Raw genomic sequence first — 24,786 nt, 5'->3', positions numbered from 1 at the left:
AAGTGACTGGTGCCTAAAACCAGCGCCTTAGACCGCTCGGCCACTCTACCTACACAACACGCGCGACACAGGAGCTGCGTCCTAGCCCACGACAACACACAGCAACGGCACAAAAATGAGACGTCAAAATTGGCAACGGTGGGATTCGAACCCACGCCTCCGAAGAGACTGGTGCCTAAAACCAGCGCCTTAGACCGCTCGGCCACGTTACCGTTATAGCGCCGACGACAATACGTTTCCTTTGTACTACAAAGATCACTTCGAAATGGAAATATCTCGGCAATCGCTGTAACATGTATTTCCTCTGCTCTCCCATTGGAAGCGTCTCTTTAGGCCATCCACAACAAGAAAATGCCGTGCCCGCCGTGTGGTAGCGGCGCCACTTGTCTGAAGCTGTCGTAGTTAAGGCGACAGCATCAAGAGACGTTTTCGTGCCGTGACCAGGTTTCGAACGCACGCGTCCGAAGAGACTGGTGCCTAAAACAAGCGCCTTAGATCGCTCGGCCACGCTACCTGCGCTACCTTCGGCCCCAGTGTTCCTAGCATTTGTAGAAACGGTGCACGCCACAGCTTCCTGCTCCGCTGTTCATCCAATCCGTCGCACCTCAAACAACTGCCCTTTTCGACTACAGAGAGCACCGGACGTCTGCGCCTCACGGCCGCCGGCATTACGTGTTGGCGATGAAGTGGTAGTACAAACTGCGGACTGCGGAACACGAGTGAAAAATCAAGAAAGCACTGTGATTTCGAGTACTCGTGCACTATCGTCACTGCAACGGTAGCAAGGCAAAACTTTCAAAATTTCCGTGACCAGGATTCGAACCTGGGTTATTGCGGCCACAACGCAATGTCCTAACCACTAGACGATCACGGCCACGCACGCGCCCACGGAGGCAGCTGGCTGGAGTGCAAGTGGCGATACACAGCAAAGCCTAGGCCAAGGTGGACGCCACAGCAGTGTCAGACACGGTCTCCATCACGTGTATACGAGTAAATGAACGTGCCTGCGCTGTCAGGACACTAACTAGAGTGGTTAGCTACATTCACCTCCCTGGCAGTGTCTTGCAGTCCTCCAAGCCTCTTGACTATGGGTATGTGGCTCGATAACAAGTGAATAGACGCCGCATCTCTCTCGCCGTCAGGTGTAGCCGCGAATCATACTTAACGCAGCTTTGTGCACGCGTCAGCGTAGCGTCAGTCGAGCAAAGTCGGGACAAGTCGCATAAGAGGAGCAACAAAAACTCACGTTTCCGGTACCGGGAATCGAACCCGGGCCTCCTGGGTGAGAGCCAGGTATCCTAGCCACTAGACTACACCGGATTACGACGCCAGTGCTCTTCCTGCGAACGCAGCAACCAGCCACGATTAACTGACGACAACTGTAAGAAATACACTCTTTCACGTTATAGAACGGCATCCTCTGGACGCATTTCATGGAGACGAACGCCAGCAGTGACGAGAGCAAAAGGCGCCTACAAATCCTGTCGTTGCTCCACGTACTGTTCTACGACAATTCACGAAGCAGACGCTCACGCCTTGTTGTGCTGTTTCCTTTGCGGGCAATGGGTGCAGCTGTCTTCGACGCAGGAAACATTACACGTTTAGCAGCTGTGGGGTTGGAACCCACGCCTCCGAAGTGACTGGTGCCTAAAACCAGCGCCTTAGACCGCTCGGCCACTCTACCTACACAACACGCGCGACACAGGAGCTGCGTCCTAGCCCACGACAACACACAGCAACGGCACAAAAATGAGACGTCAAAATTGGCAACGGTGGGATTCGAACCCACGCCTCCGAAGAGACTGGTGCCTAAAACCAGCGCCTTAGACCGCTCGGCCACGTTACCGTTATAGCGCCGACGACAATACGTTTCCTTTGTACTACAAAGATCACTTCGAAATGGAAATATCTCGGCAATCGCTGTAACATGTATTTCCTCTGCTCTCCCATTGGAAGCGTCTCTTTAGGCCATCCACAACAAGAAAATGCCGTGCCCGCCGTGTGGTAGCGGCGCCACTTGTCTGAAGCTGTCGTAGTTAAGGCGACAGCATCAAGAGACGTTTTCGTGCCGTGACCAGGTTTCGAACGCACGCGTCCGAAGAGACTGGTGCCTAAAACAAGCGCCTTAGATCGCTCGGCCACGCTACCTGCGCTACCTTCGGCCCCAGTGTTCCTAGCATTTGTAGAAACGGTGCACGCCACAGCTTCCTGCTCCGCTGTTCATCCAATCCGTCGCACCTCAAACAACTGCCCTTTTCGACTACAGAGAGCACCGGACGTCTGCGCCTCACGGCCGCCGGCATTACGTGTTGGCGATGAAGTGGTAGTACAAACTGCGGACTGCGGAACACGAGTGAAAAATCAAGAAAGCACTGTGATTTCGAGTACTCGTGCACTATCGTCACTGCAACGGTAGCAAGGCAAAACTTTCAAAATTTCCGTGACCAGGATTCGAACCTGGGTTATTGCGGCCACAACGCAATGTCCTAACCACTAGACGATCACGGCCACGCACGCGCCCACGGAGGCAGCTGGCTGGAGTGCAAGTGGCGATACACAGCAAAGCCTAGGCCAAGGTGGACGCCACAGCAGTGTCAGACACGGTCTCCATCACGTGTATACGAGTAAATGAACGTGCCTGCGCTGTCAGGACACTAACTAGAGTGGTTAGCTACATTCACCTCCCTGGCAGTGTCTTGCAGTCCTCCAAGCCTCTTGACTATGGGTATGTGGCTCGATAACAAGTGAATAGACGCCGCATCTCTCTCGCCGTCAGGTGTAGCCGCGAATCATACTTAACGCAGCTTTGTGCACGCGTCAGCGTAGCGTCAGTCGAGCAAAGTCGGGACAAGTCGCATAAGAGGAGCAACAAAAACTCACGTTTCCGGTACCGGGAATCGAACCCGGGCCTCCTGGGTGAGAGCCAGGTATCCTAGCCACTAGACTACACCGGATTACGACGCCAGTGCTCTTCCTGCGAACGCAGCAACCAGCCACGATTAACTGACGACAACTGTAAGAAATACACTCTTTCACGTTATAGAACGGCATCCTCTGGACGCATTTCATGGAGACGAACGCCAGCAGTGACGAGAGCAAAAGGCGCCTACAAATCCTGTCGTTGCTCCACGTACTGTTCTACGACAATTCACGAAGCAGACGCTCACGCCTTGTTGTGCTGTTTCCTTTGCGGGCAATGGGTGCAGCTGTCTTCGACGCAGGAAACATTACACGTTTAGCAGCTGTGGGGTTGGAACCCACGCCTCCGAAGTGACTGGTGCCTAAAACCAGCGCCTTAGACCGCTCGGCCACTCTACCTACACAACACGCGCGACACAGGAGCTGCGTCCTAGCCCACGACAACACACAGCAACGGCACAAAAATGAGACGTCAAAATTGGCAACGGTGGGATTCGAACCCACGCCTCCGAAGAGACTGGTGCCTAAAACCAGCGCCTTAGACCGCTCGGCCACGTTACCGTTATAGCGCCGACGACAATACGTTTCCTTTGTACTACAAAGATCACTTCGAAATGGAAATATCTCGGCAATCGCTGTAACATGTATTTCCTCTGCTCTCCCATTGGAAGCGTCTCTTTAGGCCATCCACAACAAGAAAATGCCGTGCCCGCCGTGTGGTAGCGGCGCCACTTGTCTGAAGCTGTCGTAGTTAAGGCGACAGCATCAAGAGACGTTTTCGTGCCGTGACCAGGTTTCGAACGCACGCGTCCGAAGAGACTGGTGCCTAAAACAAGCGCCTTAGATCGCTCGGCCACGCTACCTGCGCTACCTTCGGCCCCAGTGTTCCTAGCATTTGTAGAAACGGTGCACGCCACAGCTTCCTGCTCCGCTGTTCATCCAATCCGTCGCACCTCAAACAACTGCCCTTTTCGACTACAGAGAGCACCGGACGTCTGCGCCTCACGGCCGCCGGCATTACGTGTTGGCGATGAAGTGGTAGTACAAACTGCGGACTGCGGAACACGAGTGAAAAATCAAGAAAGCACTGTGATTTCGAGTACTCGTGCACTATCGTCACTGCAACGGTAGCAAGGCAAAACTTTCAAAATTTCCGTGACCAGGATTCGAACCTGGGTTATTGCGGCCACAACGCAATGTCCTAACCACTAGACGATCACGGCCACGCACGCGCCCACGGAGGCAGCTGGCTGGAGTGCAAGTGGCGATACACAGCAAAGCCTAGGCCAAGGTGGACGCCACAGCAGTGTCAGACACGGTCTCCATCACGTGTATACGAGTAAATGAACGTGCCTGCGCTGTCAGGACACTAACTAGAGTGGTTAGCTACATTCACCTCCCTGGCAGTGTCTTGCAGTCCTCCAAGCCTCTTGACTATGGGTATGTGGCTCGATAACAAGTGAATAGACGCCGCATCTCTCTCGCCGTCAGGTGTAGCCGCGAATCATACTTAACGCAGCTTTGTGCACGCGTCAGCGTAGCGTCAGTCGAGCAAAGTCGGGACAAGTCGCATAAGAGGAGCAACAAAAACTCACGTTTCCGGTACCGGGAATCGAACCCGGGCCTCCTGGGTGAGAGCCAGGTATCCTAGCCACTAGACTACACCGGATTACGACGCCAGTGCTCTTCCTGCGAACGCAGCAACCAGCCACGATTAACTGACGACAACTGTAAGAAATACACTCTTTCACGTTATAGAACGGCATCCTCTGGACGCATTTCATGGAGACGAACGCCAGCAGTGACGAGAGCAAAAGGCGCCTACAAATCCTGTCGTTGCTCCACGTACTGTTCTACGACAATTCACGAAGCAGACGCTCACGCCTTGTTGTGCTGTTTCCTTTGCGGGCAATGGGTGCAGCTGTCTTCGACGCAGGAAACATTACACGTTTAGCAGCTGTGGGGTTGGAACCCACGCCTCCGAAGTGACTGGTGCCTAAAACCAGCGCCTTAGACCGCTCGGCCACTCTACCTACACAACACGCGCGACACAGGAGCTGCGTCCTAGCCCACGACAACACACAGCAACGGCACAAAAATGAGACGTCAAAATTGGCAACGGTGGGATTCGAACCCACGCCTCCGAAGAGACTGGTGCCTAAAACCAGCGCCTTAGACCGCTCGGCCACGTTACCGTTATAGCGCCGACGACAATACGTTTCCTTTGTACTACAAAGATCACTTCGAAATGGAAATATCTCGGCAATCGCTGTAACATGTATTTCCTCTGCTCTCCCATTGGAAGCGTCTCTTTAGGCCATCCACAACAAGAAAATGCCGTGCCCGCCGTGTGGTAGCGGCGCCACTTGTCTGAAGCTGTCGTAGTTAAGGCGACAGCATCAAGAGACGTTTTCGTGCCGTGACCAGGTTTCGAACGCACGCGTCCGAAGAGACTGGTGCCTAAAACAAGCGCCTTAGATCGCTCGGCCACGCTACCTGCGCTACCTTCGGCCCCAGTGTTCCTAGCATTTGTAGAAACGGTGCACGCCACAGCTTCCTGCTCCGCTGTTCATCCAATCCGTCGCACCTCAAACAACTGCCCTTTTCGACTACAGAGAGCACCGGACGTCTGCGCCTCACGGCCGCCGGCATTACGTGTTGGCGATGAAGTGGTAGTACAAACTGCGGACTGCGGAACACGAGTGAAAAATCAAGAAAGCACTGTGATTTCGAGTACTCGTGCACTATCGTCACTGCAACGGTAGCAAGGCAAAACTTTCAAAATTTCCGTGACCAGGATTCGAACCTGGGTTATTGCGGCCACAACGCAATGTCCTAACCACTAGACGATCACGGCCACGCACGCGCCCACGGAGGCAGCTGGCTGGAGTGCAAGTGGCGATACACAGCAAAGCCTAGGCCAAGGTGGACGCCACAGCAGTGTCAGACACGGTCTCCATCACGTGTATACGAGTAAATGAACGTGCCTGCGCTGTCAGGACACTAACTAGAGTGGTTAGCTACATTCACCTCCCTGGCAGTGTCTTGCAGTCCTCCAAGCCTCTTGACTATGGGTATGTGGCTCGATAACAAGTGAATAGACGCCGCATCTCTCTCGCCGTCAGGTGTAGCCGCGAATCATACTTAACGCAGCTTTGTGCACGCGTCAGCGTAGCGTCAGTCGAGCAAAGTCGGGACAAGTCGCATAAGAGGAGCAACAAAAACTCACGTTTCCGGTACCGGGAATCGAACCCGGGCCTCCTGGGTGAGAGCCAGGTATCCTAGCCACTAGACTACACCGGATTACGACGCCAGTGCTCTTCCTGCGAACGCAGCAACCAGCCACGATTAACTGACGACAACTGTAAGAAATACACTCTTTCACGTTATAGAACGGCATCCTCTGGACGCATTTCATGGAGACGAACGCCAGCAGTGACGAGAGCAAAAGGCGCCTACAAATCCTGTCGTTGCTCCACGTACTGTTCTACGACAATTCACGAAGCAGACGCTCACGCCTTGTTGTGCTGTTTCCTTTGCGGGCAATGGGTGCAGCTGTCTTCGACGCAGGAAACATTACACGTTTAGCAGCTGTGGGGTTGGAACCCACGCCTCCGAAGTGACTGGTGCCTAAAACCAGCGCCTTAGACCGCTCGGCCACTCTACCTACACAACACGCGCGACACAGGAGCTGCGTCCTAGCCCACGACAACACACAGCAACGGCACAAAAATGAGACGTCAAAATTGGCAACGGTGGGATTCGAACCCACGCCTCCGAAGAGACTGGTGCCTAAAACCAGCGCCTTAGACCGCTCGGCCACGTTACCGTTATAGCGCCGACGACAATACGTTTCCTTTGTACTACAAAGATCACTTCGAAATGGAAATATCTCGGCAATCGCTGTAACATGTATTTCCTCTGCTCTCCCATTGGAAGCGTCTCTTTAGGCCATCCACAACAAGAAAATGCCGTGCCCGCCGTGTGGTAGCGGCGCCACTTGTCTGAAGCTGTCGTAGTTAAGGCGACAGCATCAAGAGACGTTTTCGTGCCGTGACCAGGTTTCGAACGCACGCGTCCGAAGAGACTGGTGCCTAAAACAAGCGCCTTAGATCGCTCGGCCACGCTACCTGCGCTACCTTCGGCCCCAGTGTTCCTAGCATTTGTAGAAACGGTGCACGCCACAGCTTCCTGCTCCGCTGTTCATCCAATCCGTCGCACCTCAAACAACTGCCCTTTTCGACTACAGAGAGCACCGGACGTCTGCGCCTCACGGCCGCCGGCATTACGTGTTGGCGATGAAGTGGTAGTACAAACTGCGGACTGCGGAACACGAGTGAAAAATCAAGAAAGCACTGTGATTTCGAGTACTCGTGCACTATCGTCACTGCAACGGTAGCAAGGCAAAACTTTCAAAATTTCCGTGACCAGGATTCGAACCTGGGTTATTGCGGCCACAACGCAATGTCCTAACCACTAGACGATCACGGCCACGCACGCGCCCACGGAGGCAGCTGGCTGGAGTGCAAGTGGCGATACACAGCAAAGCCTAGGCCAAGGTGGACGCCACAGCAGTGTCAGACACGGTCTCCATCACGTGTATACGAGTAAATGAACGTGCCTGCGCTGTCAGGACACTAACTAGAGTGGTTAGCTACATTCACCTCCCTGGCAGTGTCTTGCAGTCCTCCAAGCCTCTTGACTATGGGTATGTGGCTCGATAACAAGTGAATAGACGCCGCATCTCTCTCGCCGTCAGGTGTAGCCGCGAATCATACTTAACGCAGCTTTGTGCACGCGTCAGCGTAGCGTCAGTCGAGCAAAGTCGGGACAAGTCGCATAAGAGGAGCAACAAAAACTCACGTTTCCGGTACCGGGAATCGAACCCGGGCCTCCTGGGTGAGAGCCAGGTATCCTAGCCACTAGACTACACCGGATTACGACGCCAGTGCTCTTCCTGCGAACGCAGCAACCAGCCACGATTAACTGACGACAACTGTAAGAAATACACTCTTTCACGTTATAGAACGGCATCCTCTGGACGCATTTCATGGAGACGAACGCCAGCAGTGACGAGAGCAAAAGGCGCCTACAAATCCTGTCGTTGCTCCACGTACTGTTCTACGACAATTCACGAAGCAGACGCTCACGCCTTGTTGTGCTGTTTCCTTTGCGGGCAATGGGTGCAGCTGTCTTCGACGCAGGAAACATTACACGTTTAGCAGCTGTGGGGTTGGAACCCACGCCTCCGAAGTGACTGGTGCCTAAAACCAGCGCCTTAGACCGCTCGGCCACTCTACCTACACAACACGCGCGACACAGGTGCTGCGTCCTAGCCCACGACAACACACAGCAACGGCACAAAAATGAGACGTCAAAATTGGCAACGGTGGGATTCGAACCCACGCCTCCGAAGAGACTGGTGCCTAAAACCAGCGCCTTAGACCGCTCGGCCACGTTACCGTTATAGCGCCGACGACAATACGTTTCCTTTGTACTACAAAGATCACTTCGAAATGGAAATATCTCGGCAATCGCTGTAACATGTATTTCCTCTGCTCTCCCATTGGAAGCGTCTCTTTAGGCCATCCACAACAAGAAAATGCCGTGCCCGCCGTGTGGTAGCGGCGCCACTTGTCTGAAGCTGTCGTAGTTAAGGCGACAGCATCAAGAGACGTTTTCGTGCCGTGACCAGGTTTCGAACGCACGCGTCCGAAGAGACTGGTGCCTAAAACAAGCGCCTTAGATCGCTCGGCCACGCTACCTGCGCTACCTTCGGCCCCAGTGTTCCTAGCATTTGTAGAAACGGTGCACGCCACAGCTTCCTGCTCCGCTGTTCATCCAATCCGTCGCACCTCAAACAACTGCCCTTTTCGACTACAGAGAGCACCGGACGTCTGCGCCTCACGGCCGCCGGCATTACGTGTTGGCGATGAAGTGGTAGTACAAACTGCGGACTGCGGAACACGAGTGAAAAATCAAGAAAGCACTGTGATTTCGAGTACTCGTGCACTATCGTCACTGCAACGGTAGCAAGGCAAAACTTTCAAAATTTCCGTGACCAGGATTCGAACCTGGGTTATTGCGGCCACAACGCAATGTCCTAACCACTAGACGATCACGGCCACGCACGCGCCCACGGAGGCAGCTGGCTGGAGTGCAAGTGGCGATACACAGCAAAGCCTAGGCCAAGGTGGACGCCACAGCAGTGTCAGACACGGTCTCCATCACGTGTATACGAGTAAATGAACGTGCCTGCGCTGTCAGGACACTAACTAGAGTGGTTAGCTACATTCACCTCCCTGGCAGTGTCTTGCAGTCCTCCAAGCCTCTTGACTATGGGTATGTGGCTCGATAACAAGTGAATAGACGCCGCATCTCTCTCGCCGTCAGGTGTAGCCGCGAATCATACTTAACGCAGCTTTGTGCACGCGTCAGCGTAGCGTCAGTCGAGCAAAGTCGGGACAAGTCGCATAAGAGGAGCAACAAAAACTCACGTTTCCGGTACCGGGAATCGAACCCGGGCCTCCTGGGTGAGAGCCAGGTATCCTAGCCACTAGACTACACCGGATTACGACGCCAGTGCTCTTCCTGCGAACGCAGCAACCAGCCACGATTAACTGACGACAACTGTAAGAAATACACTCTTTCACGTTATAGAACGGCATCCTCTGGACGCATTTCATGGAGACGAACGCCAGCAGTGACGAGAGCAAAAGGCGCCTACAAATCCTGTCGTTGCTCCACGTACTGTTCTACGACAATTCACGAAGCAGACGCTCACGCCTTGTTGTGCTGTTTCCTTTGCGGGCAATGGGTGCAGCTGTCTTCGACGCAGGAAACATTACACGTTTAGCAGCTGTGGGGTTGGAACCCACGCCTCCGAAGTGACTGGTGCCTAAAACCAGCGCCTTAGACCGCTCGGCCACTCTACCTACACAACACGCGCGACACAGGTGCTGCGTCCTAGCCCACGACAACACACAGCAACGGCACAAAAATGAGACGTCAAAATTGGCAACGGTGGGATTCGAACCCACGCCTCCGAAGAGACTGGTGCCTAAAACCAGCGCCTTAGACCGCTCGGCCACGTTACCGTTATAGCGCCGACGACAATACGTTTCCTTTGTACTACAAAGATCACTTCGAAATGGAAATATCTCGGTAATCGCTGTAACATGTATTTCCTCTGCTCTCCCATTGGAAGCGTCTCTTTAGGCCATCCACAACAAGAAAATGCCGTGCCCGCCGTGTGGTAGCGGCGCCACTTGTCTGAAGCTGTCGTAGTTAAGGCGACAGCATCAAGAGACGTTTTCGTGCCGTGACCAGGTTTCGAACGCACGCGTCCGAAGAGACTGGTGCCTAAAACAAGCGCCTTAGATCGCTCGGCCACGCTACCTGCGCTACCTTCGGCCCCAGTGTTCCTAGCATTTGTAGAAACGGTGCACGCCACAGCTTCCTGCTCCGCTGTTCATCCAATCCGTCGCACCTCAAACAACTGCCCTTTTCGACTACAGAGAGCACCGGACGTCTGCGCCTCACGGCCGCCGGCATTACGTGTTGGCGATGAAGTGGTAGTACAAACTGCGGACTGCGGAACACGAGTGAAAAATCAAGAAAGCACTGTGATTTCGAGTACTCGTGCACTATCGTCACTGCAACGGTAGCAAGGCAAAACTTTCAAAATTTCCGTGACCAGGATTCGAACCTGGGTTATTGCGGCCACAACGCAATGTCCTAACCACTAGACGATCACGGCCACGCACGCGCCCACGGAGGCAGCTGGCTGGAGTGCAAGTGGCGATACACAGCAAAGCCTAGGCCAAGGTGGACGCCACAGCAGTGTCAGACACGGTCTCCATCACGTGTATACGAGTAAATGAACGTGCCTGCGCTGTCAGGACACTAACTAGAGTGGTTAGCTACATTCACCTCCCTGGCAGTGTCTTGCAGTCCTCCAAGCCTCTTGACTATGGGTATGTGGCTCGATAACAAGTGAATAGACGCCGCATCTCTCTCGCCGTCAAGTGTAGCCGCGAATCATACTTAACGCAGCTTTGTGCACGCGTCAGCGTAGCGTCAGTCGAGCAAAGTCGGGACAAGTCGCATAAGAGGAGCAACAAAAACTCACGTTTCCGGTACCGGGAATCGAACCCGGGCCTCCTGGGTGAGAGCCAGGTATCCTAGCCACTAGACTACACCGGATTACGACGCCAGTGCTCTTCCTGCGAACGCAGCAACCAGCCACGATTAACTGACGACAACTGTAAGAAATACACTCTTTCACGTTATAGAACGGCATCCTCTGGACGCATTTCATGGAGACGAACGCCAGCAGTGACGAGAGCAAAAGGCGCCTACAAATCCTGTCGTTGCTCCACGTACTGTTCTACGACAATTCACGAAGCAGACGCTCACGCCTTGTTGTGCTGTTTCCTTTGCGGGCAATGGGTGCAGCTGTCTTCGACGCAGGAAACATTACACGTTTAGCAGCTGTGGGGTTGGAACCCACGCCTCCGAAGTGACTGGTGCCTAAAACCAGCGCCTTAGACCGCTCGGCCACTCTACCTACACAACACGCGCGACACAGGAGCTGCGTCCTAGCCCACGACAACACACAGCAACGGCACAAAAATGAGACGTCAAAATTGGCAACGGTGGGATTCGAACCCACGCCTCCGAAGAGACTGGTGCCTAAAACCAGCGCCTTAGACCGCTCGGCCACGTTACCGTTATAGCGCCGACGACAATACGTTTCCTTTGTACTACAAAGATCACTTCGAAATGGAAATATCTCGGCAATCGCTGTAACATGTATTTCCTCTGCTCTCCCATTGGAAGCGTCTCTTTAGGCCATCCACAACAAGAAAATGCCGTGCCCGCCGTGTGGTAGCGGCGCCACTTGTCTGAAGCTGTCGTAGTTAAGGCGACAGCATCAAGAGACGTTTTCGTGCCGTGACCAGGTTTCGAACGCACGCGTCCGAAGAGACTGGTGCCTAAAACAAGCGCCTTAGATCGCTCGGCCACGCTACCTGCGCTACCTTCGGCCCCAGTGTTCCTAGCATTTGTAGAAACGGTGCACGCCACAGCTTCCTGCTCCGCTGTTCATCCAATCCGTCGCACCTCAAACAACTGCCCTTTTCGACTACAGAGAGCACCGGACGTCTGCGCCTCACGGCCGCCGGCATTACGTGTTGGCGATGAAGTGGTAGTACAAACTGCGGACTGCGGAACACGAGTGAAAAATCAAGAAAGCACTGTGATTTCGAGTACTCGTGCACTATCGTCACTGCAACGGTAGCAAGGCAAAACTTTCAAAATTTCCGTGACCAGGATTCGAACCTGGGTTATTGCGGCCACAACGCAATGTCCTAACCACTAGACGATCACGGCCACGCACGCGCCCACGGAGGCAGCTGGCTGGAGTGCAAGTGGCGATACACAGCAAAGCCTAGGCCAAGGTGGACGCCACAGCAGTGTCAGACACGGTCTCCATCACGTGTATACGAGTAAATGAACGTGCCTGCGCTGTCAGGACACTAACTAGAGTGGTTAGCTACATTCACCTCCCTGGCAGTGTCTTGCAGTCCTCCAAGCCTCTTGACTATGGGTATGTGGCTCGATAACAAGTGAATAGACGCCGCATCTCTCTCGCCGTCAGGTGTAGCCGCGAATCATACTTAACGCAGCTTTGTGCACGCGTCAGCGTAGCGTCAGTCGAGCAAAGTCGGGACAAGTCGCATAAGAGGAGCAACAAAAACTCACGTTTCCGGTACCGGGAATCGAACCCGGGCCTCCTGGGTGAGAGCCAGGTATCCTAGCCACTAGACTACACCGGATTACGACGCCAGTGCTCTTCCTGCGAACGCAGCAACCAGCCACGATTAACTGACGACAACTGTAAGAAATACACTCTTTCACGTTATAGAACGGCATCCTCTGGACGCATTTCATGGAGACGAACGCCAGCAGTGACGAGAGCAAAAGGCGCCTACAAATCCTGTCGTTGCTCCACGTACTGTTCTACGACAATTCACGAAGCAGACGCTCACGCCTTGTTGTGCTGTTTCCTTTGCGGGCAATGGGTGCAGCTGTCTTCGACGCAGGAAACATTACACGTTTAGCAGCTGTGGGGTTGGAACCCACGCCTCCGAAGTGACTGGTGCCTAAAACCAGCGCCTTAGACCGCTCGGCCACTCTACCTACACAACACGCGCGACACAGGAGCTGCGTCCTAGCCCACGACAACACACAGCAACGGCACAAAAATGAGACGTCAAAATTGGCAACGGTGGGATTCGAACCCACGCCTCCGAAGAGACTGGTGCCTAAAACCAGCGCCTTAGACCGCTCGGCCACGTTACCGTTATAGCGCCGACGACAATACGTTTCCTTTGTACTACAAAGATCACTTCGAAATGGAAATATCTCGGCAATCGCTGTAACATGTATTTCCTCTGCTCTCCCATTGGAAGCGTCTCTTTAGGCCATCCACAACAAGAAAATGCCGTGCCCGCCGTGTGGTAGCGGCGCCACTTGTCTGAAGCTGTCGTAGTTAAGGCGACAGCATCAAGAGACGTTTTCGTGCCGTGACCAGGTTTCGAACGCACGCGTCCGAAGAGACTGGTGCCTAAAACAAGCGCCTTAGATCGCTCGGCCACGCTACCTGCGCTACCTTCGGCCCCAGTGTTCCTAGCATTTGTAGAAACGGTGCACGCCACAGCTTCCTGCTCCGCTGTTCATCCAATCCGTCGCACCTCAAACAACTGCCCTTTTCGACTACAGAGAGCACCGGACGTCTGCGCCTCACGGCCGCCGGCATTACGTGTTGGCGATGAAGTGGTAGTACAAACTGCGGACTGCGGAACACGAGTGAAAAATCAAGAAAGCACTGTGATTTCGAGTACTCGTGCACTATCGTCACTGCAACGGTAGCAAGGCAAAACTTTCAAAATTTCCGTGACCAGGATTCGAACCTGGGTTATTGCGGCCACAACGCAATGTCCTAACCACTAGACGATCACGGCCACGCACGCGCCCACGGAGGCAGCTGGCTGGAGTGCAAGTGGCGATACACAGCAAAGCCTAGGCCAAGGTGGACGCCACAGCAGTGTCAGACACGGTCTCCATCACGTGTATACGAGTAAATGAACGTGCCTGCGCTGTCAGGACACTAACTAGAGTGGTTAGCTACATTCACCTCCCTGGCAGTGTCTTGCAGTCCTCCAAGCCTCTTGACTATGGGTATGTGGCTCGATAACAAGTGAATAGACGCCGCATCTCTCTCGCCGTCAGGTGTAGCCGCGAATCATACTTAACGCAGCTTTGTGCACGCGTCAGCGTAGCGTCAGTCGAGCAAAGTCGGGACAAGTCGCATAAGAGGAGCAACAAAAACTCACGTTTCCGGTACCGGGAATCGAACCCGGGCCTCCTGGGTGAGAGCCAGGTATCCTAGCCACTAGACTACACCGGATTACGACGCCAGTGCTCTTCCTGCGAACGCAGCAACCAGCCACGATTAACTGACGACAACTGTAAGAAATACACTCTTTCACGTTATAGAACGGCATCCTCTGGACGCATTTCATGGAGACGAACGCCAGCAGTGACGAGAGCAAAAGGCGCCTACAAATCCTGTCGTTGCTCCACGTACTGTTCTACGACAATTCACGAAGCAGACGCTCACGCCTTGTTGTGCTGTTTCCTTTGCGGGCAATGGGTGCAGCTGTCTTCGACGCAGGAAACATTACACGTTTAGCAGCTGTGGGGTTGGAACCCACGCCTCCGAAGTGACTGGTGCCTAAAACCAGCGCCTTAGACCGCTCGGCCACTCTACCTACACAACACGCGCGACACAGGAGCTGCGTCCTAGCCCACGACAACACACAGCAACGGCACAAAAATGAGACGTCAAAATTGGCAACGGTGGGATTCGAACCCACGCCTCCGAAGAGACTGGTGCCTAAAACCAGCGCCTTAGACCGCTCGGCCACGTTACCGTTATAGCGCCGACGACAATACGTTTCCTTTGTACTACAAAGATCACTTCGAAATGGAAATATCTCGGCAATCGCTGTAACATGTATTTCCTCTGCTCTCCCATTGGAAGCGTCTCTTTAGGCCATCCACAACAAGAAAATGCCGTGCCCGCCGTGTGGTAGCGGCGCCACTTGTCTGAAGCTGTCGTAGTTAAGGCGACAGCATCAAGAGACGTTTTCGTGCCGTGACCAGGTTTCGAACGCACGCGTCCGAAGAGACTGGTGCCTAAAACAAGCGCCTTAGATCGCTCGGCCACGCTACCTGCGCTACCTTCGGCCCCAGTGTTCCTAGCATTTGTAGAAACGGTGCACGCCACAGCTTCCTGCTCCGCTGTTCATCCAATCCGTCGCACCTCAAACAACTGCCCTTTTCGACTACAGAGAGCACCGGACGTCTGCGCCTCACGGCCGCCGGCATTACGTGTTGGCGATGAAGTGGTAGTACAAACTGCGGACTGCGGAACACGAGTGAAAAATCAAGAAAGCACTGTGATTTCGAGTACTCGTGCACTATCGTCACTGCAACGGTAGCAAGGCAAAACTTTCAAAATTTCCGTGACCAGGATTCGAACCTGGGTTATTGCGGCCACAACGCAATGTCCTAACCACTAGACGATCACGGCCACGCACGCGCCCACGGAGGCAGCTGGCTGGAGTGCAAGTGGCGATACACAGCAAAGCCTAGGCCAAGGTGGACGCCACAGCAGTGTCAGACACGGTCTCCATCACGTGTATACGAGTAAATGAACGTGCCTGCGCTGTCAGGACACTAACTAGAGTGGTTAGCTACATTCACCTCCCTGGCAGTGTCTTGCAGTCCTCCAAGCCTCTTGACTATGGGTATGTGGCTCGATAACAAGTGAATAGACGCCGCATCTCTCTCGCCGTCAGGTGTAGCCGCGAATCATACTTAACGCAGCTTTGTGCACGCGTCAGCGTAGCGTCAGTCGAGCAAAGTCGGGACAAGTCGCATAAGAGGAGCAACAAAAACTCACGTTTCCGGTACCGGGAATCGAACCCGGGCCTCCTGGGTGAGAGCCAGGTATCCTAGCCACTAGACTACACCGGATTACGACGCCAGTGCTCTTCCTGCGAACGCAGCAACCAGCCACGATTAACTGACGACAACTGTAAGAAATACACTCTTTCACGTTATAGAACGGCATCCTCTGGACGCATTTCATGGAGACGAACGCCAGCAGTGACGAGAGCAAAAGGCGCCTACAAATCCTGTCGTTGCTCCACGTACTGTTCTACGACAATTCACGAAGCAGACGCTCACGCCTTGTTGTGCTGTTTCCTTTGCGGGCAATGGGTGCAGCTGTCTTCGACGCAGGAAACATTACACGTTTAGCAGCTGTGGGGTTGGAACCCACGCCTCCGAAGTGACTGGTGCCTAAAACCAGCGCCTTAGACCGCTCGGCCACTCTACCTACACAACACGCGCGACACAGGAGCTGCGTCCTAGCCCACGACAACACACAGCAACGGCACAAAAATGAGACGTCAAAATTGGCAACGGTGGGATTCGAACCCACGCCTCCGAAGAGACTGGTGCCTAAAACCAGCGCCTTAGACCGCTCGGCCACGTTACCGTTATAGCGCCGACGACAATACGTTTCCTTTGTACTACAAAGATCACTTCGAAATGGAAATATCTCGGCAATCGCTGTAACATGTATTTCCTCTGCTCTCCCATTGGAAGCGTCTCTTTAGGCCATCCACAACAAGAAAATGCCGTGCCCGCCGTGTGGTAGCGGCGCCACTTGTCTGAAGCTGTCGTAGTTAAGGCGACAGCATCAAGAGACGTTTTCGTGCCGTGACCAGGTTTCGAACGCACGCGTCCGAAGAGACTGGTGCCTAAAACAAGCGCCTTAGATCGCTCGGCCACGCTACCTGCGCTACCTTCGGCCCCAGTGTTCCTAGCATTTGTAGAAACGGTGCACGCCACAGCTTCCTGCTCCGCTGTTCATCCAATCCGTCGCACCTCAAACAACTGCCCTTTTCGACTACAGAGAGCAGCGGACGTCTGCGCCTCACGGCCGCCGGCATTACGTGTTGGCGATGAAGTGGTAGTACAAACTGCGGACTGCGGAACACGAGTGAAAAATCAAGAAAGCACTGTGATTTCGAGTACTCGTGCACTATCGTCACTGCAACGGTAGCAAGGCAAAACTTTCAAAATTTCCGTGACCAGGATTCGAACCTGGGTTATTGCGGCCACAACGCAATGTCCTAACCACTAGACGATCACGGCCACGCACGCGCCCACGGAGGCAGCTGGCTGGAGTGCAAGTGGCGATACACAGCAAAGCCTAGGCCAAGGTGGACGCCACAGCAGTGTCAGACACGGTCTCCATCACGTGTATACGAGTAAATGAACGTGCCTGCGCTGTCAGGACACTAACTAGAGTGGTTAGCTACATTCACCTCCCTGGCAGTGTCTTGCAGTCCTCCAAGCCTCTTGACTATGGGTATGTGGCTCGATAACAAGTGAATAGACGCCGCATCTCTCTCGCCGTCAGGTGTAGCCGCGAATCATACTTAACGCAGCTTTGTGCACGCGTCAGCGTAGCGTCAGTCGAGCAAAGTCGGGACAAGTCGCATAAGAGGAGCAACAAAAACTCACGTTTCCGGTACCGGGAATCGAACCCGGGCCTCCTGGGTGAGAGCCAGGTATCCTAGCCACTAGACTACACCGGATTACGACGCCAGTGCTCTTCCTGCGAACGCAGCAACCAGCCACGATTAACTGACGACAACTGTAAGAAATACACTCTTTCACGTTATAGAACGGCATCCTCTGGACGCATTTCATGGAGACGAACGCCAGCAGTGACGAGAGCAAAAGGCGCCTACAAATCCTGTCGTTGCTCCACGTACTGTTCTACGACAATTCACGAAGCAGACGCTCACGCCTTGTTGTGCTGTTTCCTTTGCGGGCAATGGGTGCAGCTGTCTTCGACGCAGGAAACATTACACGTTTAGCAGCTGTGGGGTTGGAACCCACGCCTCCGAAGTGACTGGTGCCTAAAACCAGCGCCTTAGACCGCTCGGCCACTCTACCTACACAACACGCGCGACACAGGAGCTGCGTCCTAGCCCACGACAACACACAGCAACGGCACAAAAATGAGACGTCAAAATTGGCAACGGTGGGATTCGAACCCACGCCTCCGAAGAGACTGGTGCCTAAAACCAGCGCCTTAGACCGCTCGGCCACGTTACCGTTATAGCGCCGACGACAATACGTTTCCTTTGTACTACAAAGATCACTTCGAAATGGAAATATCTCGGCAATCGCTGTAACATGTATTTCCTCTGCTCTCCCATTGGAAGCGTCTCTTTAGGCCATCCACAACAAGAAAATGCCGTGCCCGCCGTGTGGTAGCGGCGCCACTTGTCTGAAGCTGTCGTAGTTAAGGCGACAGCATCAAGAGACGTTTTCGTGCCGTGACCAGGTTTCGAACGCACGCGTCCGAAGAGACTGGTGCCTAAAACAAGCGCCTTAGATCGCTCGGCCACGCTACCTGCGCTACCTTCGGCCCCAGTGTTCCTAGCATTTGTAGAAACGGTGCACGCCACAGCTTCCTGCTCCGCTGTTCATCCAATCCGTCGCACCTCAAACAACTGCCCTTTTCGACTACAGAGAGCAGCGGACGTCTGCGCCTCACGGCCGCCGGCATTACGTGTTGGCGATGAAGTGGTAGTACAAACTGCGGACTGCGGAACACGAGTGAAAAATCAAGAAAGCACTGTGATTTCGAGTACTCGTGCACTATCGTCACTGCAACGGTAGCAAGGCAAAACTTTCAAAATTTCCGTGACCAGGATTCGAACCTGGGTTATTGCGGCCACAACGCAATGTCCTAACCACTAGACGATCACGGCCACGCACGCGCCCACGGAGGCAGCTGGCTGGAGTGCAAGTGGCGATACACAGCAAAGCCTAGGCCAAGGTGGACGCCACAGCAGTGTCAGACACGGTCTCCATCACGTGTATACGAGTAAATGAACGTGCCTGCGCTGTCAGGACACTAACTAGAGTGGTTAGCTACATTCACCTCCCTGGCAGTGTCTTGCAGTCCTCCAAGCCTCTTGACTATGGGTATGTGGCTCGATAACAAGTGAATAGACGCCGCATCTCTCTCGCCGTCAGGTGTAGCCGCGAATCATACTTAACGCAGCTTTGTGCACGCGTCAGCGTAGCGTCAGTCGAGCAAAGTCGGGACAAGTCGCATAAGAGGAGCAACAAAAACTCACGTTTCCGGTACCGGGAATCGAACCCGGGCCTCCTGGGTGAGAGCCAGGTATCCTAGCCACTAGACTACACCGGATTACGACGCCAGTGCTCTTCCTGCGAACGCAGCAACCAGCCACGATTAACTGACGACAACTGTAAGAAATACACTCTTTCACGTTATAGAACGGCATCCTCTGGACGCATTTCATGGAGACGAACGCCAGCAGTGACGAGAGCAAAAGGCGCCTACAAATCCTGTCGTTGCTCCACGTACTGTTCTACGACAATTCACGAAGCAGACGCTCACGCCTTGTTGTGCTGTTTCCTTTGCGGGCAATGGGTGCAGCTGTCTTCGACGCAGGAAACATTACACGTTTAGCAGCTGTGGGGTTGGAACCCACGCCTCCGAAGTGACTGGTGCCTAAAACCAGCGCCTTAGACCGCTCGGCCACTCTACCTACACAACACGCGCGACACAGGAGCTGCGTCCTAGCCCACGACAACACACAGCAACGGCACAAAAATGAGACGTCAAAATTGGCAACGGTGGGATTCGAACCCACGCCTCCGAAGAGACTGGTGCCTAAAACCAGCGCCTTAGACCGCTCGGCCACGTTACCGTTATAGCGCCGACGACAATACGTTTCCTTTGTACTACAAAGATCACTTCGAAATGGAAATATCTCGGCAATCGCTGTAACATGTATTTCCTCTGCTCTCCCATTGGAAGCGTCTCTTTAGGCCATCCACAACAAGAAAATGCCGTGCCCGCCGTGTGGTAGCGGCGCCACTTGTCTGAAGCTGTCGTAGTTAAGGCGACAGCATCAAGAGACGTTTTCGTGCCGTGACCAGGTTTCGAACGCACGCGTCCGAAGAGACTGGTGCCTAAAACAAGCGCCTTAGATCGCTCGGCCACGCTACCTGCGCTACCTTCGGCCCCAGTGTTCCTAGCATTTGTAGAAACGGTGCACGCCACAGCTTCCTGCTCCGCTGTTCATCCAATCCGTCGCACCTCAAACAACTGCCCTTTTCGACTACAGAGAGCAGCGGACGTCTGCGCCTCACGGCCGCCGGCATTACGTGTTGGCGATGAAGTGGTAGTACAAACTGCGGACTGCGGAACACGAGTGAAAAATCAAGAAAGCACTGTGATTTCGAGTACTCGTGCACTATCGTCACTGCAACGGTAGCAAGGCAAAACTTTCAAAATTTCCGTGACCAGGATTCGAACCTGGGTTATTGCGGCCACAACGCAATGTCCTAACCACTAGACGATCACGGCCACGCACGCGCCCACGGAGGCAGCTGGCTGGAGTGCAAGTGGCGATACACAGCAAAGCCTAGGCCAAGGTGGACGCCACAGCAGTGTCAGACACGGTCTCCATCACGTGTATACGAGTAAATGAACGTGCCTGCGCTGTCAGGACACTAACTAGAGTGGTTAGCTACATTCACCTCCCTGGCAGTGTCTTGCAGTCCTCCAAGCCTCTTGACTATGGGTATGTGGCTCGATAACAAGTGAATAGACGCCGCATCTCTCTCGCCGTCAGGTGTAGCCGCGAATCATACTTAACGCAGCTTTGTGCACGCGTCAGCGTAGCGTCAGTCGAGCAAAGTCGGGACAAGTCGCATAAGAGGAGCAACAAAAACTCACGTTTCCGGTACCGGGAATCGAACCCGGGCCTCCTGGGTGAGAGCCAGGTATCCTAGCCACTAGACTACACCGGATTACGACGCCAGTGCTCTTCCTGCGAACGCAGCAACCAGCCACGATTAACTGACGACAACTGTAAGAAATACACTCTTTCACGTTATAGAACGGCATCCTCTGGACGCATTTCATGGAGACGAACGCCAGCAGTGACGAGAGCAAAAGGCGCCTACAAATCCTGTCGTTGCTCCACGTACTGTTCTACGACAATTCACGAAGCAGACGCTCACGCCTTGTTGTGCTGTTTCCTTTGCGGGCAATGGGTGCAGCTGTCTTCGACGCAGGAAACATTACACGTTTAGCAGCTGTGGGGTTGGAACCCACGCCTCCGAAGTGACTGGTGCCTAAAACCAGCGCCTTAGACCGCTCGGCCACTCTACCTACACAACACGCGCGACACAGGAGCTGCGTCCTAGCCCACGACAACACACAGCAACGGCACAAAAATGAGACGTCAAAATTGGCAACGGTGGGATTCGAACCCACGCCTCCGAAGAGACTGGTGCCTAAAACCAGCGCCTTAGACCGCTCGGCCACGTTACCGTTATAGCGCCGACGACAATACGTTTCCTTTGTACTACAAAGATCACTTCGAAATGGAAATATCTCGGCAATCGCTGTAACATGTATTTCCTCTGCTCTCCCATTGGAAGCGTCTCTTTAGGCCATCCACAACAAGAAAATGCCGTGCCCGCCGTGTGGTAGCGGCGCCACTTGTCTGAAGCTGTCGTAGTTAAGGCGACAGCATCAAGAGACGTTTTCGTGCCGTGACCAGGTTTCGAACGCACGCGTCCGAAGAGACTGGTGCCTAAAACAAGCGCCTTAGATCGCTCGGCCACGCTACCTGCGCTACCTTCGGCCCCAGTGTTCCTAGCATTTGTAGAAACGGTGCACGCCACAGCTTCCTGCTCCGCTGTTCATCCAATCCGTCGCACCTCAAACAACTGCCCTTTTCGACTACAGAGAGCAGCGGACGTCTGCGCCTCACGGCCGCCGGCATTACGTGTTGGCGATGAAGTGGTAGTACAAACTGCGGACTGCGGAACACGAGTGAAAAATCAAGAAAGCACTGTGATTTCGAGTACTCGTGCACTATCGTCACTGCAACGGTAGCAAGGCAAAACTTTCAAAATTGCCGTGACCAGGATTCGAACCTGGGTTATTGCGGCCACAACGCAATGTCCTAACCACTAGACGATCACGGCCACGCACTCGCCCACGGAGGCAGCTGGCTGGAGTGCAAGTGGCGATACACAGCAAAGCCTAGGCCAAGGTGGACGCCACAGCAGTGTCAGACACGGTCTCCATCACGTGTATACGAGTAAATGAACGTGCCTGCGCTGTCAGGACACTAACTAGAGTGGTTAGCTACATTCACCTCCCTGGCAGTGTCTTGCAGTCCTCCAAGCCTCTTGACTATGGGTATGTGGCTCGATAACAAGTGAATAGACGCCGCATCTCTCTCGCCGTCAGGTGTAGCCGCGAATCATACTTAACGCAGCTTTGTGCACGCGTCAGCGTAGCGTCAGTCGAGCAAAGTCGGGACAAGTCGCATAAGAGGAGCAACAAAAACTCACGTTTCCGGTACCGGGAATCGAACCCGGGCCTCCTGGGTGAGAGCCAGGTATCCTAGCCACTAGACTACACCGGATTACGACGCCAGTGCTCTTCCTGCGAACGCAGCAACCAGCCACGATTAACTGACGACAACTGTAAGAAATACACTCTTTCACGTTATAGAACGGCATCCTCTGGACGCATTTCATGGAGACGAACGCCAGCAGTGACGAGAGCAAAAGGCGCCTACAAATCCTGTCGTTGCTCCACGTACTGTTCTACGACAATTCACGAAGCAGACGCTCACGCCTTGTTGTGCTGTTTCCTTTGCGGGCAATGGGTGCAGCTGTCTTCGACGCAGGAAACATTACACGTTTAGCAGCTGTGGGGTTGGAACCCACGCCTCCGAAGTGACTGGTGCCTAAAACCAGCGCCTTAGACCGCTCGGCCACTCTACCTACACAACACGCGCGACACAGGAGCTGCGTCCTAGCCCACGACAACACACAGCAACGGCACAAAAATGAGACGTCAAAATTGGCAACGGTGGGATTCGAACCCACGCCTCCGAAGAGACTGGTGCCTAAAACCAGCGCCTTAGACCGCTCGGCCACGTTACCGTTATAGCGCCGACGACAATACGTTTCCTTTGTACTACAAAGATCACTTCGAAATGGAAATATCTCGGCAATCGCTGTAACATGTATTTCCTCTGCTCTCCCATTGGAAGCGTCTCTTTAGGCCATCCACAACAAGAAAATGCCGTGCCCGCCGTGTGGTAGCGGCGCCACTTGTCTGAAGCTGTCGTAGTTAAGGCGACAGCATCAAGAGACGTTTTCGTGCCGTGACCAGGTTTCGAACGCACGCGTCCGAAGAGACTGGTGCCTAAAACAAGCGCCTTAGATCGCTCGGCCACGCTACCTGCGCTACCTTCGGCCCCAGTGTTCCTAGCATTTGTAGAAACGGTGCACGCCACAGCTTCCTGCTCCGCTGTTCATCCAATCCGTCGCACCTCAAACAACTGCCCTTTTCGACTACAGAGAGCAGCGGACGTCTGCGCCTCACGGCCGCCGGCATTATGTGTTGGCGATGAAGTGGTAGTACAAACTGCGGACTGCGGAACACGAGTGAAAAATCAAGAAAGCACTGTGATTTCGAGTACTCGTGCACTATCGTCACTGCAACGGTAGCAAGGCAAAACTTTCAAAATTGCCGTGACCAGGATTCGAACCTGGGTTATTGCGGCCACAACGCAATGTCCTAACCACTAGACGATCACGGCCACGCACTCGCCCACGGAGGCAGCTGGCTGGAGTGCAAGTGGCGATACACAGCAAAGCCTAGGCCAAGGTGGACGCCACAGCAGTGTCAGACACGGTCTCCATCACGTGTATACGAGTAAATGAACGTGCCTGCGCTGTCAGGACACTAACTAGAGTGGTTAGCTACATTCACCTCCCTGGCAGTGTCTTGCAGTCCTCCAAGCCTCTTGACTATGGGTATGTGGCTCGATAACAAGTGAATAGACGCCGCATCTCTCTCGCCGTCAGGTGTAGCCGCGAATCATACTTAACGCAGCTTTGTGCACGCGTCAGCGTAGCGTCAGTCGAGCAAAGTCGGGACAAGTCGCATAAGAGGAGCAACAAAAACTCACGTTTCCGGTACCGGGAATCGAACCCGGGCCTCCTGGGTGAGAGCCAGGTATCCTAGCCACTAGACTACACCGGATTACGACGCCAGTGCTCTTCCTGCGAACGCAGCAACCAGCCACGATTAACTGACGACAACTGTAAGAAATACACTCTTTCACGTTATAGAACGGCATCCTCTGGACGCATTTCATGGAGACGAACGCCAGCAGTGACGAGAGCAAAAGGCGCCTACAAATCCTGTCGTTGCTCCACGTACTGTTCTACGACAATTCACGAAGCAGACGCTCACGCCTTGTTGTGCTGTTTCCTTTGCGGGCAATGGGTGCAGCTGTCTTCGACGCAGGAAACATTACACGTTTAGCAGCTGTGGGGTTGGAACCCACGCCTCCGAAGTGACTGGTGCCTAAAACCAGCGCCTTAGACCGCTCGGCCACTCTACCTACACAACACGCGCGACACAGGAGCTGCGTCCTAGCCCACGACAACACACAGCAACGGCACAAAAATGAGACGTCAAAATTGGCAACGGTGGGATTCGAACCCACGCCTCCGAAGAGACTGGTGCCTAAAACCAGCGCCTTAGACCGCTCGGCCACGTTACCGTTATAGCGCCGACGACAATACGTTTCCTTTGTACTACAAAGATCACTTCGAAATGGAAATATC

General features: G+C 54.0%; 46 non-coding genes across 46 annotated transcripts; all 46 read right to left on the bottom strand.

The window, feature by feature from the left end:
• Positions 1-130: 130 nt before the first annotated feature.
• Trnal-uag (transfer RNA leucine (anticodon UAG)) lies at positions 131-212 on the bottom strand. The gene has a single exon. It is a non-coding gene; the product is annotated as a tRNA-Leu (tRNA).
• Positions 213-802: 590 nt separating this feature from the next.
• Positions 803-874, bottom strand: Trnah-gug (transfer RNA histidin (anticodon GUG)). Its single transcript has one exon. It is a non-coding gene; the product is annotated as a tRNA-His (tRNA).
• A 374-nt stretch (positions 875-1,248) lies between these two features.
• On the bottom strand, positions 1,249-1,320 carry Trnae-cuc (transfer RNA glutamic acid (anticodon CUC)). The gene has a single exon. It is a non-coding gene; the product is annotated as a tRNA-Glu (tRNA).
• Positions 1,321-1,764: 444 nt separating this feature from the next.
• Trnal-uag (transfer RNA leucine (anticodon UAG)) lies at positions 1,765-1,846 on the bottom strand. Its single transcript has one exon. It is a non-coding gene; the product is annotated as a tRNA-Leu (tRNA).
• A 590-nt stretch (positions 1,847-2,436) lies between these two features.
• Trnah-gug (transfer RNA histidin (anticodon GUG)) lies at positions 2,437-2,508 on the bottom strand. Its single transcript has one exon. It is a non-coding gene; the product is annotated as a tRNA-His (tRNA).
• Positions 2,509-2,882: 374 nt separating this feature from the next.
• Positions 2,883-2,954, bottom strand: Trnae-cuc (transfer RNA glutamic acid (anticodon CUC)). The gene has a single exon. It is a non-coding gene; the product is annotated as a tRNA-Glu (tRNA).
• Positions 2,955-3,398: 444 nt separating this feature from the next.
• On the bottom strand, positions 3,399-3,480 carry Trnal-uag (transfer RNA leucine (anticodon UAG)). The gene has a single exon. It is a non-coding gene; the product is annotated as a tRNA-Leu (tRNA).
• A 590-nt stretch (positions 3,481-4,070) lies between these two features.
• Trnah-gug (transfer RNA histidin (anticodon GUG)) lies at positions 4,071-4,142 on the bottom strand. Its single transcript has one exon. It is a non-coding gene; the product is annotated as a tRNA-His (tRNA).
• Positions 4,143-4,516: 374 nt separating this feature from the next.
• On the bottom strand, positions 4,517-4,588 carry Trnae-cuc (transfer RNA glutamic acid (anticodon CUC)). Its single transcript has one exon. It is a non-coding gene; the product is annotated as a tRNA-Glu (tRNA).
• Positions 4,589-5,032: 444 nt separating this feature from the next.
• Trnal-uag (transfer RNA leucine (anticodon UAG)) lies at positions 5,033-5,114 on the bottom strand. Its single transcript has one exon. It is a non-coding gene; the product is annotated as a tRNA-Leu (tRNA).
• A 590-nt stretch (positions 5,115-5,704) lies between these two features.
• Trnah-gug (transfer RNA histidin (anticodon GUG)) lies at positions 5,705-5,776 on the bottom strand. Its single transcript has one exon. It is a non-coding gene; the product is annotated as a tRNA-His (tRNA).
• Positions 5,777-6,150: 374 nt separating this feature from the next.
• Positions 6,151-6,222, bottom strand: Trnae-cuc (transfer RNA glutamic acid (anticodon CUC)). The gene has a single exon. It is a non-coding gene; the product is annotated as a tRNA-Glu (tRNA).
• Positions 6,223-6,666: 444 nt separating this feature from the next.
• On the bottom strand, positions 6,667-6,748 carry Trnal-uag (transfer RNA leucine (anticodon UAG)). Its single transcript has one exon. It is a non-coding gene; the product is annotated as a tRNA-Leu (tRNA).
• Positions 6,749-7,338: 590 nt separating this feature from the next.
• Trnah-gug (transfer RNA histidin (anticodon GUG)) lies at positions 7,339-7,410 on the bottom strand. Its single transcript has one exon. It is a non-coding gene; the product is annotated as a tRNA-His (tRNA).
• A 374-nt stretch (positions 7,411-7,784) lies between these two features.
• On the bottom strand, positions 7,785-7,856 carry Trnae-cuc (transfer RNA glutamic acid (anticodon CUC)). The gene has a single exon. It is a non-coding gene; the product is annotated as a tRNA-Glu (tRNA).
• Positions 7,857-8,300: 444 nt separating this feature from the next.
• Positions 8,301-8,382, bottom strand: Trnal-uag (transfer RNA leucine (anticodon UAG)). The gene has a single exon. It is a non-coding gene; the product is annotated as a tRNA-Leu (tRNA).
• Positions 8,383-8,972: 590 nt separating this feature from the next.
• Trnah-gug (transfer RNA histidin (anticodon GUG)) lies at positions 8,973-9,044 on the bottom strand. Its single transcript has one exon. It is a non-coding gene; the product is annotated as a tRNA-His (tRNA).
• A 374-nt stretch (positions 9,045-9,418) lies between these two features.
• Positions 9,419-9,490, bottom strand: Trnae-cuc (transfer RNA glutamic acid (anticodon CUC)). Its single transcript has one exon. It is a non-coding gene; the product is annotated as a tRNA-Glu (tRNA).
• Positions 9,491-9,934: 444 nt separating this feature from the next.
• On the bottom strand, positions 9,935-10,016 carry Trnal-uag (transfer RNA leucine (anticodon UAG)). The gene has a single exon. It is a non-coding gene; the product is annotated as a tRNA-Leu (tRNA).
• Positions 10,017-10,606: 590 nt separating this feature from the next.
• Trnah-gug (transfer RNA histidin (anticodon GUG)) lies at positions 10,607-10,678 on the bottom strand. The gene has a single exon. It is a non-coding gene; the product is annotated as a tRNA-His (tRNA).
• Positions 10,679-11,052: 374 nt separating this feature from the next.
• Trnae-cuc (transfer RNA glutamic acid (anticodon CUC)) lies at positions 11,053-11,124 on the bottom strand. The gene has a single exon. It is a non-coding gene; the product is annotated as a tRNA-Glu (tRNA).
• A 444-nt stretch (positions 11,125-11,568) lies between these two features.
• Positions 11,569-11,650, bottom strand: Trnal-uag (transfer RNA leucine (anticodon UAG)). Its single transcript has one exon. It is a non-coding gene; the product is annotated as a tRNA-Leu (tRNA).
• Positions 11,651-12,240: 590 nt separating this feature from the next.
• Positions 12,241-12,312, bottom strand: Trnah-gug (transfer RNA histidin (anticodon GUG)). Its single transcript has one exon. It is a non-coding gene; the product is annotated as a tRNA-His (tRNA).
• Positions 12,313-12,686: 374 nt separating this feature from the next.
• Positions 12,687-12,758, bottom strand: Trnae-cuc (transfer RNA glutamic acid (anticodon CUC)). The gene has a single exon. It is a non-coding gene; the product is annotated as a tRNA-Glu (tRNA).
• Positions 12,759-13,202: 444 nt separating this feature from the next.
• On the bottom strand, positions 13,203-13,284 carry Trnal-uag (transfer RNA leucine (anticodon UAG)). Its single transcript has one exon. It is a non-coding gene; the product is annotated as a tRNA-Leu (tRNA).
• Positions 13,285-13,874: 590 nt separating this feature from the next.
• On the bottom strand, positions 13,875-13,946 carry Trnah-gug (transfer RNA histidin (anticodon GUG)). The gene has a single exon. It is a non-coding gene; the product is annotated as a tRNA-His (tRNA).
• A 374-nt stretch (positions 13,947-14,320) lies between these two features.
• Trnae-cuc (transfer RNA glutamic acid (anticodon CUC)) lies at positions 14,321-14,392 on the bottom strand. Its single transcript has one exon. It is a non-coding gene; the product is annotated as a tRNA-Glu (tRNA).
• A 444-nt stretch (positions 14,393-14,836) lies between these two features.
• Positions 14,837-14,918, bottom strand: Trnal-uag (transfer RNA leucine (anticodon UAG)). Its single transcript has one exon. It is a non-coding gene; the product is annotated as a tRNA-Leu (tRNA).
• Positions 14,919-15,508: 590 nt separating this feature from the next.
• On the bottom strand, positions 15,509-15,580 carry Trnah-gug (transfer RNA histidin (anticodon GUG)). Its single transcript has one exon. It is a non-coding gene; the product is annotated as a tRNA-His (tRNA).
• A 374-nt stretch (positions 15,581-15,954) lies between these two features.
• On the bottom strand, positions 15,955-16,026 carry Trnae-cuc (transfer RNA glutamic acid (anticodon CUC)). Its single transcript has one exon. It is a non-coding gene; the product is annotated as a tRNA-Glu (tRNA).
• Positions 16,027-16,470: 444 nt separating this feature from the next.
• On the bottom strand, positions 16,471-16,552 carry Trnal-uag (transfer RNA leucine (anticodon UAG)). Its single transcript has one exon. It is a non-coding gene; the product is annotated as a tRNA-Leu (tRNA).
• Positions 16,553-17,142: 590 nt separating this feature from the next.
• Trnah-gug (transfer RNA histidin (anticodon GUG)) lies at positions 17,143-17,214 on the bottom strand. The gene has a single exon. It is a non-coding gene; the product is annotated as a tRNA-His (tRNA).
• A 374-nt stretch (positions 17,215-17,588) lies between these two features.
• Positions 17,589-17,660, bottom strand: Trnae-cuc (transfer RNA glutamic acid (anticodon CUC)). The gene has a single exon. It is a non-coding gene; the product is annotated as a tRNA-Glu (tRNA).
• A 444-nt stretch (positions 17,661-18,104) lies between these two features.
• Trnal-uag (transfer RNA leucine (anticodon UAG)) lies at positions 18,105-18,186 on the bottom strand. Its single transcript has one exon. It is a non-coding gene; the product is annotated as a tRNA-Leu (tRNA).
• Positions 18,187-18,776: 590 nt separating this feature from the next.
• On the bottom strand, positions 18,777-18,848 carry Trnah-gug (transfer RNA histidin (anticodon GUG)). Its single transcript has one exon. It is a non-coding gene; the product is annotated as a tRNA-His (tRNA).
• A 374-nt stretch (positions 18,849-19,222) lies between these two features.
• On the bottom strand, positions 19,223-19,294 carry Trnae-cuc (transfer RNA glutamic acid (anticodon CUC)). Its single transcript has one exon. It is a non-coding gene; the product is annotated as a tRNA-Glu (tRNA).
• Positions 19,295-19,738: 444 nt separating this feature from the next.
• On the bottom strand, positions 19,739-19,820 carry Trnal-uag (transfer RNA leucine (anticodon UAG)). The gene has a single exon. It is a non-coding gene; the product is annotated as a tRNA-Leu (tRNA).
• Positions 19,821-20,410: 590 nt separating this feature from the next.
• Positions 20,411-20,482, bottom strand: Trnah-gug (transfer RNA histidin (anticodon GUG)). The gene has a single exon. It is a non-coding gene; the product is annotated as a tRNA-His (tRNA).
• A 374-nt stretch (positions 20,483-20,856) lies between these two features.
• Positions 20,857-20,928, bottom strand: Trnae-cuc (transfer RNA glutamic acid (anticodon CUC)). Its single transcript has one exon. It is a non-coding gene; the product is annotated as a tRNA-Glu (tRNA).
• Positions 20,929-21,372: 444 nt separating this feature from the next.
• Positions 21,373-21,454, bottom strand: Trnal-uag (transfer RNA leucine (anticodon UAG)). The gene has a single exon. It is a non-coding gene; the product is annotated as a tRNA-Leu (tRNA).
• A 590-nt stretch (positions 21,455-22,044) lies between these two features.
• Positions 22,045-22,116, bottom strand: Trnah-gug (transfer RNA histidin (anticodon GUG)). The gene has a single exon. It is a non-coding gene; the product is annotated as a tRNA-His (tRNA).
• A 374-nt stretch (positions 22,117-22,490) lies between these two features.
• On the bottom strand, positions 22,491-22,562 carry Trnae-cuc (transfer RNA glutamic acid (anticodon CUC)). Its single transcript has one exon. It is a non-coding gene; the product is annotated as a tRNA-Glu (tRNA).
• Positions 22,563-23,006: 444 nt separating this feature from the next.
• Positions 23,007-23,088, bottom strand: Trnal-uag (transfer RNA leucine (anticodon UAG)). Its single transcript has one exon. It is a non-coding gene; the product is annotated as a tRNA-Leu (tRNA).
• A 590-nt stretch (positions 23,089-23,678) lies between these two features.
• Positions 23,679-23,750, bottom strand: Trnah-gug (transfer RNA histidin (anticodon GUG)). Its single transcript has one exon. It is a non-coding gene; the product is annotated as a tRNA-His (tRNA).
• Positions 23,751-24,124: 374 nt separating this feature from the next.
• Trnae-cuc (transfer RNA glutamic acid (anticodon CUC)) lies at positions 24,125-24,196 on the bottom strand. The gene has a single exon. It is a non-coding gene; the product is annotated as a tRNA-Glu (tRNA).
• Positions 24,197-24,640: 444 nt separating this feature from the next.
• Positions 24,641-24,722, bottom strand: Trnal-uag (transfer RNA leucine (anticodon UAG)). The gene has a single exon. It is a non-coding gene; the product is annotated as a tRNA-Leu (tRNA).
• Positions 24,723-24,786: the final 64 nt, after the last annotated feature.

Source organism: Schistocerca gregaria, chromosome 3 (assembly GCF_023897955.1).
Source record: "Schistocerca gregaria isolate iqSchGreg1 chromosome 3, iqSchGreg1.2, whole genome shotgun sequence".
Lineage (NCBI taxonomy): Eukaryota > Metazoa > Arthropoda > Insecta > Orthoptera > Acrididae > Schistocerca > Schistocerca gregaria.
Note: the sequence above shows the minus strand (reverse complement) of the source record. Positions and strands in the feature narration are given on the sequence as shown.